The following is a 15025-nucleotide window of genomic DNA, read 5'->3' on the forward strand; positions in this document are numbered from 1 at the left end:
CACCCTCGGGAAATGAATTCTGACTGTATCTACATCCATTGTCCGAGGCAATACACGCCGTATCAAAGTCCTTTGATCATATACTGACGCTTCTCCACAGATATTTCCACTCTCATAGTTTAACACACTTCTTCAATGGCGGCAGCTGAGTACTCTCACAACATCTAAGATACGGACAATATCTTGCCAAACCATAATTCTCATTTTTACTTTAATAATTTCTCATGTGAAAGTCTGATTCTCCTTTCCATGAGAAAATTATGGTATTCGGTGACTTTCTTTTTTTCAAAAGTAGCTATCATACTGAATAACAGAGACAAAGGATGTGTCGAAATCATTCCCTGAAGCGTTTTTAATAGATATCATTTTAATGTTATTAAGAAATGGGCCATACTGGACCTGACTCAAAATCAAGAGAGAGAGAGAGAGAGAGAGAGAGAGAGAGAGATACCTAAAGGCCGAGTGGTTCTAGGCGCTTCAGTGCGAACCGCGCGACTGCTACGGTCGAAGGTTCGAATCCTGCCTCGGGCATGGATGTGTGTGATGTCCTTAGGTTAGTTAGGTTTGAGTCGTTCAATGTTTTAGGGGCCTGATGACATCAGATGTTAAGTCCCATAGTGCTCAGAGCCATTTGAACCAAACATACCTAAAGGCAGTTCTACTGACGGTTGGAAAAGTTATCAGTGATGGCCGTGTAGCAAGGTGGGTTCTAGATTTAAAGATACATGATTTAAAAGAAGGCAACTTAAAATGGTGTTATTTGAAGGGACGGGATGTAAAGGGACCATGGCGAGCTGGACTATGTTTCTCAGGTTGAGGATCTACGGTCCTATCGAGGTGGTCACATGGATTCTCGATTAGATTTAAATCCAGGGAGTTTGGTGGGGTGAGGGATGAAGTAAAATTCATCCCGGTGCTCTTCGAACCACGCACATACACTACGAGTATTGTCTGCTGGTAAATGCACATTTCCTCAAGAATAAATGTGTACCTGTGTCGATCCATTATGCCTTCTAGAATGACAAGATCACCCAGGGAATGGCACAAATACAAATCCCAAACAATAACGCTACTTCATCCAGCTTGGACCTTTCCCACGATTTTTGCAGGGTGCTTGCTTTCAGACGTTTCATGCCGTATACGGCAACACCCATCACGATGGTGCATAAAACGTGATTCACCAGAAAAGGCCACACGTCCTTCATTGCCATTTCTCTGTCATGTACATTCATACTCATATATTAAGGATAATTGCAGAATGTGGTGGCATACAACGTGGCACTAGACAAAACCGGCGCTAATAGCATAGGCACGTAGGGAAGACAAAGGACACAGATCTGTAAGTCCACGGTAATGGTGATAAGTTGAGAAAACCGTCCCGAAACACATGTGCTACAAAACGCCACTGTTTTCTGCCCATGTACCCCGACATCAGTATGGGATATGATCATCGTACACACGTACACAGGCCGCACAACGGGGAGGCATACTCTAGATCAGGTGGTCGAGCAGCTGCTGGGGGTACAGCATCCCATTCAAGCACCAGTGCCGGTCGCAGCTCCTGAAGTGTCGTAGTGGTTTGAAGACGTGCAGCGATACGTCGACCGAGAGCATCCCAGACGTGCTCGATAGGGTTTAGGTCTGGAGAACAGACAGGCCACTACATTCACCTGATTTCATCTGTTTCAAGGTACTCCTCTATGATGGCAGCTCGGTGGGGCCGTGCGTTATCTTCCATCAGGGGGAAGTTGCGACCCACTGCAACCCTGAAAAGGCGGATATACTGGTTCAACATGACGTTCCGATACACCTGACCTGTTACAGTTAGTCTGTCAAAGACATGCAGGGGTGTACGTACACCAATCATAAACCCACCCCTCACCATCAAACCACGACCTCCATACAGGTCTCTTTCAAGGACATTAGGGGGTTAGTATCTGGTTCCTATTTCACGCCAGATGAAAATCCGGCGAGAAGCACTGTTCAGACTATGCCTGGACTCGTCCGTGAATGTAACCTGGGACCACTGTTCCAATGACCATTTACTGTATTCTTGACACCAGGCTTTACGGGCTCTCCTGTTACCAGGGGTCAGTGGAATGCTCCTTGCAGGTCTCCGGGCGAACAAACCATGTCCGTTCAGTCGTCTGTAGACTGTGTGTCTGGAGATAACTGTTCCAGTGGCTGCGGTAATGTTCCGAGCAAGGCTACCTGCAGAACTTTGTGGCCGTCTGCGGGAACTGATGGTGAGATGTCGGTCTTCTTGTGGTGTTGTACACTGTGGACGTCCCACCGCCTGGACACGTTTCCTGTCTGCTGTAATCGTTGCCATAGCCTTGAGATCACACTTTGTGGCACACGGAGGGCCCGTGCTACGAACTGCTGTGTTTGACCAGCCTCCAGTCGCCCTAGTATTCTACCCCTCGTAACGTCATCAATATGTGTTCTTTGAGCCATTTTCAACACACAGTCACCATAAGTGCGTCTGAAAACGGCTGCACACTTACTCGCTACACCGCACTCTGACACGCACCTCTGTGTATGTGGACTGCTGCCAGCGCCACCGTGCCACGACCGCAGGTCAAATGCACCGCGTGGTCATACCCGGAGGTGATTTAAACCCGCAAACCGCCTACTAGAGCGTTGTTTAATCATGTATCAGCATTATCATTAACTTACCAGCATGAGTGTAGAAGTCTACACTATAGGTACTCTTCCATTTAGTTACCTTAACACATTCTTCAGTCCTACTTTGCAGTAACTGACGCACTAACGCACTGTGTACAACACAACTGGCTCCATTAGGTTTTCATTACACGTGTTGGTCACACGCTCCTGTACTGCTTGCATGTTGTCGATGGGTTGGGCACAAGCTAATGCCTTTAAATGTCCCCATAGCCAGAAATACAACGACTTCAGATTCGGTGGACTGGGTGGAGATGTCATCTGACCTCGACCAATCCATCTCCCATGAAACATTGCAGTGAATACTGTCGCACGAGATGTAGGAAATGAGGTGTTGCCCCATTGTGAATAAAGCACAGTCATTGTTTTTCTGCAAGAATGATGATCTCTCATAGCGCTGGTAATTCATCTCGCAGAAATGAGTGATACACACCCAGTGGTGGATACAGGAAAACCTCAAGAAGGGGGCACTAAAGATATCTTAAGCTATCTTCAGTTTTACCGTAAAAAAAAAAAAAAAAATCAAGTCACATTCAAAGTCTCGTAACAATATTTTTAGTGAGAAATAACTATGAATTACTATTATTAATACTTCACAATCAACTGATCACTCTCACTCTTGACTAATCTCCACACTCACATATGCTACAGCTACGACATTTTTACTTATTCATTCTGCAGTCTTAATATTTCTGCTCCTGAATATAAACTAGCTTCCAATTCGGCGAATAGTCCGTATTTATAACGCTCCGTATCGAAGGTTCTCTGTACGAGAAAGCAGCAGAATATTCGCGACTTTTCTCTAACAAATGCCAGACAGAATAACGTATGGAGATCACTAGAAAGGCCGCGACTTTTCTCATAGGTATGTGTTAGGTGTCTACGAGTATGTGCAAGACAGAGACGTATAAAATACGATGACGCGGACGCGAGTTCTACATAGGAAAATACAACCACTCGATAATTCGATTCAGTCGAGTCGACTGATGAAAGAAACGAAAGAATAGCGTGAGGGATGATTGGTGGGGGCGGCGTGGGTGGCAATGCCGGCGGCCCCACTAGGGGAAGGCGCGCTCCCTGCACGCCTACTATATGTATCCGCAACTATACACACCACTTAGTCTGCTTGACAAAGCGTGTGGCTCTAAGAGAATGTCACTTACGATTCCTGCCCATTCATCGACATTGAAGCGATCCTAATGCCTCAGCTGCAAGATTGCTTGAGGATTTGCTGCCCACAAGTGCTTATTCTGGCATTTACCGAAAAGAAAAGAAGGTTGTGAATTTCATAAACAAAACGCTCCATGTTTCAACGGACATTGATTTCCAGATGTATGATTAGTGAACATATATTCATGTTTTACCCAGTACTGCCTCCCGTAGGAATACACATCGCCTGGATAGGAAATAGTGGTAGCACTGTTCTAATTCATACCAGACTTTATTGACAGACATAACCCGTACAACAAGCCCTCAGTATAATCGAGTCACATCTCCATCACTTTCTGCCATATACATGGAAGTCATCGTAGGCCAACAGTGCGTCCGTTTCTGTCGATGTCTCGTAAGGACCACCGTGTGCCAGGGCTGATGTCTTCTCTCTCCGTTGTGGCACGAGAAGGTTCTTTTATTTTAGCGAACACGTCGTTCTCGCATGGACTCATATCGGGTGAATACAGGGCCTCCTAACTCCACGTACTCAGGAGCTCTTGCACGGCGTTCATCGTGTGGAATCGTGCACTGCCATGCAGTATGACGGGGTTCAGTGCCAGACGGTGCCGTCGCTTTCTTCGCAGTGCGGGACGAGTGTGACGTCACCAGAAATAGCAGTAGTGTGGCGCAGTGACCTTCTGTACCGGCGGTACAATTTGATACAGGATTAACACATGGATATCACAAGCCACGGCAACCATCAGTGCCATAGCAGCTGGTTCACGGTGCACGTTCTGTGGGCGAGAAGACTCTGGGTTTTTGCAGTCATTGGGCCGATCTTTCATCTCATCCATGCCATCCCGAAACACCTTCACCTATCCTGCTACTTTACGATATCATCTCTCAATCTCCACTATTACCTTAAGTTAGGAACGCATTATAACCTACCTAATCAATACATTAAATTAAGTATTACAAGTATTACCACAGTCAAGACAACATATGATACAGACGTAACCATACACGCAGGAGTCATAAATGGAAGAACTATCACATCAGTAGTATAGGCGTCGGTATGAGACAAAACCCACAACTTTTTGCGCAAAAGATGATGCCCCCCTGAACCTGCATCTTTTTGGCCAAAAGATGGCGACTACTTTTTGGGTGGTCACTTCTTGGCAGAATGTTGGCGGTCGTCTGAATGGTAACTTTTTTGCAAAATGTTGGCTGATTTTTGGCGAGTACTTTTTGGCGGGCACTATTATGTGATATGTTGGTGACATTATGGCCGCCTCCTAAACGGCAGCTTTTTGGTGACTTTAAGGCGGTCACATTTTGCGGGCACTTTTTTGCAAAATTTTGGCTACATTTAGGAGGTCACTTTTAGCCCAAATGTTGGCGACTTTTTGGCCGCAACTTTTTCTGCAACGACTTATTGGCAGCCGCTTTTTCGATGAAATTTATAGCCGCCACCGGTCAGTAGCACCAGCAGCAGCAGAAGCAACTGGCATTCCGCAGTAAGTAACTGATTCTTTGTGTGACCAGGCGCTGGTCAGTGCAAGATGAGTAAGCATTTAATGAATTTGAGAAGATTGCTTAATCTGTACAGTGTGCAACATTATGCATAAACATTTAACTCATGCTATACACAGTGCAACATTACGCATAAACAATTGACGAGTCATCTTTAATGCAACTGCATTTATGAGTCACCTCTAATACAAGAGCATTAATGCTTCACGTTTAATGCAAGAGCATTTACGACCCGTTTATATTGCAACTACATACATCAGTCATCCTCAATGCAGGAGCATTGACGAGTCATCTTTGATGCTATAGCATTCACACTTCATTTTTAATGCAAAAACATTCACGAACCATTTCCATTGCAACTACACTTATGAGTTATCGTAAATGCAAGAGCTTTGATGAGTCATCTTTGATGCTACAGCACAGACGCTTCATCTTTCATGCTGAAACATTGACGAGCCATCTTTAATATAGTTGCATTGAAGAGTCATCTTTAATGCAAGATCACTGACACTTCATCTTTAATTCTTTTGCATTGACGAGTCAGCTCTGATGTAAAAATTTTAACACTTCATTTTTAATGATCTTGCGCTGATGAGTCATCTTGAATGTAAAAATTTAATTCTCTAGCATTGAAGCATTATCTTTAATGTATAAGCACTGGCATTTCATCTTTGATGCTTTTTCATTAAAGAGTCATCATTGATGCCAAAAAATTTATGCTCTTGCAATGACACATTATTTTTAATGTAAAAGAGTTGACGCTTCAACTTAATGAAAAATTTTACCATTTGAGTTTTAATGCTGTTGCACTGATTTTCATTTTTAATACGAAAATATTGTCATCTTTAATGCAAAACTTCAAAGACTCATCTTTAATGCTCTTGCAGTAACATGTCATCTTTGATGTAAAAAAATTTAACTCTTCATATTTAATGCTTTTACATTAGTGTGTCACCTTTGATGCAAAAAAAAAAAAAAAAAACTTTAAACTACATTTACGAGTCATCTTTAATACTCTTGCACTGACGAGTAATTCCACAAAGCATTGTCTTTAATGTTTCTGCATTGACACTTAATCTTTAATGCCAGAACATCTACATGTCGTCTTCAATGCATCATCTGTAATGTAGCTGCATCGCCGAGTCATCTTTAATGTAATTACATGTACAAGTCATCTTTAATGTTCCTGCATTTACGAGTCATTTTAATGCAAAAACATCTACGTTTCATTTTTAATGCTCTTGCATTGTGCCGTCACCTTTAATGTAAATAATATAATGGTCTTGCAATAACGCTTCATCTTTAATGTAAGAGCCTTTACGCTTAATCTTTACGCGCAAAGCATAAACATTTAACGCCTTCACAAAAGTTGATTAATGGTTAAAATGAGCAAAATAATTATCTTTTGCTATGTACCATCCACCCGTCGATTCGATGGGGGAAGTGACATCTTTTTTGTGTTCAGTAAATTGCGTAAACATTTAATGGTTACATTGTGTAACATTATGCATAAAATAACCATCTTTTTGCAATGTACCATCCATCCACCGAATCGATGGGGGAAGGGACACCTTTTTTAGAACTCAAAAATGCATTCAAAAAAGTTGCTTAATCGCTACAGTGCGCTAGACTATGAATAAAATAATCATCTTATGCAGTGTACCACCCACGCGTCGAATCGAATATGCAGCGACGTCTCACGTCTCACGTCGCGCTGAGTAAGCAAACATGTCGCCACTATTTTGCGGTTCTCAAGTACCAGTCGTTTCGACTGGTCGATAGCACACCCTTCAAATATTCAGCAACGTCTCACATTTACGTTTACGTCTCACATCTCATTGAGCATGAAAACATGTCGCCACTATTTTGCGAGTCTCACGTACCCATAGATTTGATGAATATTTTACGCATAATGTTGCATAAAGTAACAATTAAATGTTTACGCAATTTTGTTAACACAAAAAAGATGGCACTTCCCCCGTCGAATCAACTTTGCTCATTTTAATGGTTAATCAACTTTTGTGAATGCATTAAATGCTTACGCTTTGTGTGCATATGCAAGAGGAATAAATAGTTTAAGTACTAATTGATTGGACTGAAAAATTTGGCCAGGTATTTATATAACAATTTTGAAAAATCATAGCGAATACAATGGCACAAATCACTTTTTTGCCTGTCGATAATGGCGATAGACTGTCACTAGTCACAGAAGTTCAAGGCAATCTTTTCGGTGCTTCTTCATACAGTTCACTTGTACATTGTGTTGCAGAGGATATGCGAATAGAAAGAGTAATAGGAGTCACAGTTAGGCAAATGTTCAAACGTGTAGACGAGCAGCGCACTCAACATAAATGACAAGGAGATGTTACAGTGTTGAAGAATGAAGGTCATTTTATTTATTATCTTGTACCGAAACCTAAGAGTAATGGAAAGCCAGCAATGAATTCATTAGAAATAAGTCTAAAGGCGATGAGTGATCATGTTGTAGAAAATCATGTAAATTGCAGTGCCTTGTATTGGATGTGGATTCGATAGATTAAACTGGCAGCACGTCAAACCTCTTATTTAAAAGATTTCTGCAGAAACTAATGCACAAATAACAGTTTATAATCTACAAATTAGCGCTTTTTTTCAACTAGATAATCTAGTTGAAAGTTTCATGCACACTTTCTTACACGCATAGTTTAGTTGACTTTTTGTTAGTACAACAAGCAAGTTGTTAGCGAATACAAAAATCTGCCCTTCAGATCTTTATACTTAATAGAGAATGTAAAGATAATTAATGACGATGATTACATGTACTAGCAACCTTTTTTAATGCACTCATGGCGTAATCAGTAATGGCACTTTTTGCACTTAGTGGTGACATCGTTAATGATTTCACAATTTTTTGCACTCAAAGTGATAACATCGTTAATGCCACTAATAGATTTTATCCATTAAAATTGAATGCAAAAGTGCATCCGCTTTTATGTCGATATTTTTTATGCGGCTTCTTTTTGTGTGTATAATCATAGTGAAAACTATACTGCGCCATAACACGCCATCGTCAATGCATCTACAACTTTTTCACGCACAGTGATGTCAGAATAAAACATCATCGTTAATGAATCTGTAATTTTTTGTGCACGCTATAGCGAAAGATCAACATTATGATGCAAAACTGTGTCCCTTCCCACGTCGAATCGACAAGTGGGTGGTACATTGTTTTCTATAAATGAAATATTTCTGTAAAAAGAGAAAGACGCCCTTCAGATGTGAAGGGCGGCTTTTAATATTTGCCTCAAATGTTAATGTATTTCTATAAACGAAATATTTGCTTAAAATGTTATGTGAACATTTAACGCAAAAAGAGAAAGTTGCCCTTCAGACGCGAAGGGCTGCTTTTAACATTTGCATCAAATGTTTATGCAACATGTAGTCCCTACTACTCGTCGAATCAACACAATAGGTTTTAAAAATTTAGTAAATGCTTTTTGTTTAAAGCACAAATGAAAACGCATTTATTGTGAATAGTAAACAGTACATAAATGATGGTACATGAAATAAAACATGACATGTCAATGCAAGAGCATTAAAGATGACTCATCAATGCTCTTGCATTAAAGATAACACATCAATGCTATTTCATTACAGGTGAAGCTTTAAAATTTTATCATCAAAGATCACATGTTAATGCAACAGCATTAAAGATGAAGAGTTAATGCTCTTGCATTAAAGATGACTTATCAGTTCAAGAATATTAAAGATGATGCACCAGTGCTATTACATTAAAGATGACTCATCAGTGCAAGGGAATTATATTTTTTACATTAAAGATTAACTCTAAATGCTCTTACACTAAGATCAAGCGTTAACGCAAGACCATTATATTCTTTACATTAAAGATGACACTTCAATACAAGAGCATTAAAGATGAAGAGTTAAAGTTTGCATTAAAGATGAAGCATTAAATTTTAGCATTGAAGATGACTCTTCAATGCAAGATCATTAAAGATGACTGGTAAATGTAGCTGCATTAAAGATGACTCGTCGATGCAACTACATTAAAGTTGACACATAGATGTTCTTGCATTAAGGATTAAGTGTCAATGCAGAAACATTAAAGACGAAGCTTTGTGAGGTTACTTGTCAATGGAACAGTATTAAAGATGACTCATAAATGTAGTTTAAAGTTTTATTTCGCATCGAAGATGACACGCTAATGTAAAAGCATTAAATATGAAGCTTTAAAATGTTTTACACCAAAGAAACTGCTTACGCCACCCTATACTGAAGTATTGCTGTGCGGTTGAGACTGACGGATGACATCGAGAAAAATCAAAGAAGGGCAGCTCGTTTTGTATTATGTGAAATAGCGGAGACAGTGCCACATACATGAAACGTGATTTGGAGCGGCAGTCATTAAAACAAAGGCATTTCTCGTTGGCACGGTATTTTCTAATGAAATTTCAGTTTTCTTCTTCGACTGTGAAAACATTTTGTTGGCATCAACCTACATAGAGAGAAACGATCATCACGATAAAATAAGAGAAATCTGGGCTCGCACAGAAATATAAGTGCTCGTTCGTCCTGCTCGCTTTCGAGAGTAGAACGGTAAAGAGACAGCTTGAAGCTGGTTCATTGAAACCTCTGCCATGCACTTTACTGTGAATAGCAAAGTAATCACGTAGATGTAGATGTAGATGTAGACGACATTGAAGATGACTCTTTAAAGTATTGCATTAAACATGATGTTAATGCTTTCGTATTAAAGATGACGTTTCAATGCAAGACCATTAAAGATAAAACGTTAACACTTTTTTCATTAAAGATGAATCGTCGATGCTTTTACATTGACGATGATGCGTCAATACAAGAGCATTAAATTTTGTGCATCAAAGATGACTCGTTAGTGCTAAAGCATCAAAAATTAAGCGTCAATGCTTTTACATTAAAGATAATGCATCAGTGCAAGAGCGTTAATTTTTTTGCATTAAACATGACTCTACAGTGCAAGAGCAGTGAAGATGAAACATTAAAATTTTTACACCAAAGATGACTCGTCAATGCAAAAGCATTAAAGACGAAGCATCAATGCTCTTGCATTAAAGATGACTCTGCAGTGCAACTACATTAAAGATGACCAGTAAATGTAGTTCCATTAAAGATGACTCGTAAATATAGTTGCCATAGAGATGAAGTGTCAATGCTCTTGCATTGAAGATGACCCATAAATGTATTTGCAATTTAGATGAGACGTCAATACTGTTGCATTAAAGATGACTCATCAATGTTTTTGCATTAAAGATGAAGCATCAGTGCTATAGCATCAAAGATGACTCATCAATCCTCTTGCGTTAAACATGAAGCGTCAGTGCTCTTATGTTAGAGATGATTCATAAATGTAAATGCATTAAAGAAGACTCATCAATTGTTTACTCTGTATAGGATGCGTTATATGTTTATGCAGAATGTTGCACGCTGTATAGATTAACAAATCTTTTTAAATGCGCTAAACGTTTATGCAAAATTTTGCACGCTGCATAGCATGGGTTAAATGTTTACGCATTTTGTAAATTTACAAAAAATCTGTCCCTTACCCTGTCGACTGGACAGGTGGATGGTACAGTTCAAATGATGATTATTTTACGCATAATGTTGTATGCTGTAAAGATTAAGCAATCTTTTTAAATGCGTGAAATGTTTACACATAATGTTGCACTCTGTACACCGTGGGTTAAATGTTTATGCAGAATGTTGCACGTTGTATAGATTAAGCAATCTTTTCAAATGCATTAAATGTTTAAGCATGTTGTGCTGACCAACGCCTGGTGCCCAAAAATGTCTTTGCGGCTGCTGAACGGCGGCGGTTATAAATGGCATATGAAAAAGGGGCTGCCAACAACTGACAGCAAAAAAGCGGTTGCCAATAAGTTGCTGCAGAAAAAGTGTGTGCCAAAAAAGTCGGCAACATTTGACCTAAAAGTGACCGCCTAACAGTCGCCAAAATTTTGCAAAAAGGTGCCCGCCAAAAAGTACTCAATATAAAGTGGCCAATATTTCGCAAAAAGTTACCGCTCAGAATGCCGTCATAAAGTCGCCACCATTTCGCAAAAAAGTGACCGCCAAAACGTTCTCACCGTCATTTGGCCAAAAAGACGCGGTTTCAGGTAGGCGTCATCTTATATGCACAATGTTGAGGGTTTTGTCTCATACCAACGCCTATACTACTCACATCATATCTAAGTCAAACTGCCATCTCTTGTTTCTTCCATTACACACACTTTTAATTTATTTTTAAAATACATCCACAACTTATTATGTACGGTGTCTTATTTGTTATCATCATCTAAGTTAGCAACATCTTTAAACAAACTTGTGTAAATGATATATATATAATGTGTGTGTGTGTGTGTGTGTGTGTGTGTGTTTGTTTGTTTTTTTCTTTTTTTAATTTATCCTTCTGTAAAATTTTCAACGAAAAAATTTACTAGTTATGAAACTTATTTTGTGTAATACAACATGTAAAATCACCCAATGTACGACCTACCATATAATAAAAGGCCTCAAGCCTTCACTTGAGAAAGTGCTGCATAACCACAAGTTTCACGGAGTCGGTGAAAACATTGTTGTGCACTCAGACCACGAGCCACTTCAGTCTTGATCCACATACATTGAATCTGGGCAATATGTCACGGCGGTTGAACTGGCCACCCACACTTTCAGATAGTACGCACTGCTGCTGACTCAAACACACCCGTCGCCGCTCATTGCTACGTACAACGTGCCTGCTGTGAGACGCACATTCTTCGTCTTACGGCAGGCTTACCACTACTTTTTATTCAACCCTAGTTAGTCACACTTCGTCTGGCGTCAGTGTGGTGCAAACTGAGTTAGTACTTCGCACCGGACTCTGTCCTACCCTCAAACAAGTTCGCAGTTCTCCAGTCTGCGGCCATAATTACTATTTGCTGACGAAATTTACTTTTGCCCCGTCGCCGCCAACTGTTGCACCCGCCCGGGGAGCTGGTGGACGCAGCCGGCGCGCCGTCTCCCCGATTTCCGCCTGCTGCGGCTGGGACGCCGGGTCGGCGAGTGCTGCGGCACTTGTTGAATATGCAGATTGCGTTTGCGCGAGGCGGCAGTCAGTTGTCGCTCCGGCCAACGGCGGCCGGCGCGCCTCGGCGGGCTTCCGACGGAGTGCGTCTCTCATCAACCGCACAACAGCGGAGGCGCAGCAAAGTAGCCGCGTGGAGGGTAGCGAGCGGGTGAAACAGGGACGCGCTATGCTGATTGTGCAGGACGCGGGTGGCTACGTTTTAACCCGAGTGGCTGTTCATGCATATGGAGTGTTTACGTGCATCAGGATTAACCTTCTAAAGCGACAAGTGTACAAGGTTAGTCATAACTACGTCCGAGCTTTCATAAGGCTGCGGTCACAGTGGAACCGACAACGGATGGTTCCGGCGACGAGCGACATCGGCCGGAAACGGCCGATCTTCTCAAAGCATTACGCCTGAACGTGGGTGGCTTCGGAGCAATAGATTTCAACGACCGAACTTCGGACGAAGGTCGGCGGAATTCATATAAGTTTGTTTTCTTCGGTCGAAACGGGGGCAACGTTCCCATGCGAAAAACACGGTTGTGAGGGACTTACAAGGTTATTTAAATATCTTCAACATTTCGCGGCCCTGTCAGCAACTGTGTAAATATTAATTTTAATTTTAATAATTAACAGCGTCAGTAGCACCGTTTACCTAGAATTTGCCTAGGTTTCAGTCGGGATAGCCGAACCTTCTTCAGAATAACGGTAACTACGTTTGTCCATAGTGGAAATCGTCAAGTTAACACTACAAATCCATAAATAATCGTCAGAATATAAAACGTATCTGGAACTGCCTCGGCCCCACTTCGCGACCGCGATGCGGCAGCCACTAGTGCTGCACTGGAACTAAGAACAGCACTAGTGGCTGCCACATCGCGGTCGCGAAGTGGGGCCGAGGCAGTTCCAAAAAATGGTTCAAATCGCTCCGAGCACTATGGGACTTCACTGCTAAGGTCATCAGTCCCCTAGAACTTAGAACTACTTAAACCTAACTAACGTAAGGGCATCACACACATCCATGCCCAAGGCAGGATTGGAGCCTGCGACCGCAGCGATCGCGTGGTTCCAGGCTGTAGCGCCTAGAACCGCTCGAGGCAGAACCGGATAAGTTTTATATTCTGACGATGATTTATGGATTTGTAGTGTTAACTTGACGATGTCCACTATGGACAAACGCAGTTACCGTTATTCTGAAGAAGGTTGAGATATCCCGACTGAAAGCTAGGTAAATTCTAGGTAAACGGTGCAACAGAGGCTGTTAATTAATAAAATTAAAATTAACTTAAAAGTTTAGTACGAGAAAGAAGCACTTTACAGGATCCTTAGAGAAGAGATATTGTAAAAGGATGTGTCTCATGGTCTGCTGCCTGAAATCCGTATTTTATTGGAAACCTCCCCTAAACATTTATTATTATTTGATTGAGCGCTACTTTGCGTCGCATTGAGCATAGATAGTGGTTAGGTTTAGTTTACAATCGTTTGAAATTATATGTTCAATGAGAACGGTGGTGTACGTAAATTTCGATGCTTGTACTTACTGTACGGCATCATTTCTGAACTGTAGTAGGTGAGCCTTAGCAGTATACAAAATGTTATTGCTAGTTACTGCTGGTTCTATGACAGCAGGATGTTAATTTTGTTGAATGAGATGGTTTGCAATTATGGAATATGTTTATTCTCTCTTCAGTGCTTCATGTGGTCAGAGTGTCTTATCCTAATTAATTTTTCTCTTTAACACAAATACTGAGTATCAATCATTGAGGGTTAATTGATGTATGTCTGTTTCGCTGAATTTATTTGAAGTTGTGTAGAGTGTTTAGAATCTTGCTTTTAAATGTCACCACGTATTATTTCGAGTATGTAATAGAACTTTCTCTCTAAATCTCGCCTACTCCTAACACTTACCTGTCTATTCTACGACATGAGGATGGAGTGTAAAGTACTCAGCTCGTTCCTTTAGAACTAGTTGTAAGTCATTCGCAAGCATTCGGCGTCATTTTAACAGCAGATACCGAGATCCGTTCATTCCACCAAAAACTGGCGAAGGAGATGGCACAGAGCTGTCGGCTGATGCTATCAGGGACCTCTTGTGGCGGCGTCTGGCAGCCGTTGTCGGTGCCACTCTGTACACGCACGAAAACTACAAGACATGGAGACATGTTGATACATATCAGCAGTAGAACGTCTATCCAAGTTTCAAACTTATATTACAAGTGCTCAGTATGGCCGCTGTTTATGAAAAGTCAAATATCAGTACGTGCTTACATGGTGCACCTGTGGTGTCACCGCTAGACACCACACTTGCTAGGTGGTAACTTAAATCGGCCGCGGTCCTGTAGTACATGTCGGACCCGCGTGTCGCCACTGTGTAATCGCAAACCTAGCGCCACCACATGGCAGGTCACAAGACACGGACATGACCTCGCCCCAGTTGTACGGACGACATAGCTTGCGACAAGACGTATCAAGTCTTCCTCTCATTTGCCGAGAGACAGATTAAATAGCCTTCAGCTAGTCCATCGCTACTACCTAGCAAGGCGCCATGTGTATCATTGCTAATTGCTTACT

The sequence above is a fragment of the Schistocerca nitens genome, chromosome 8 (genome assembly GCF_023898315.1).
Source record: "Schistocerca nitens isolate TAMUIC-IGC-003100 chromosome 8, iqSchNite1.1, whole genome shotgun sequence".
Lineage (NCBI taxonomy): Eukaryota > Metazoa > Arthropoda > Insecta > Orthoptera > Acrididae > Schistocerca > Schistocerca nitens.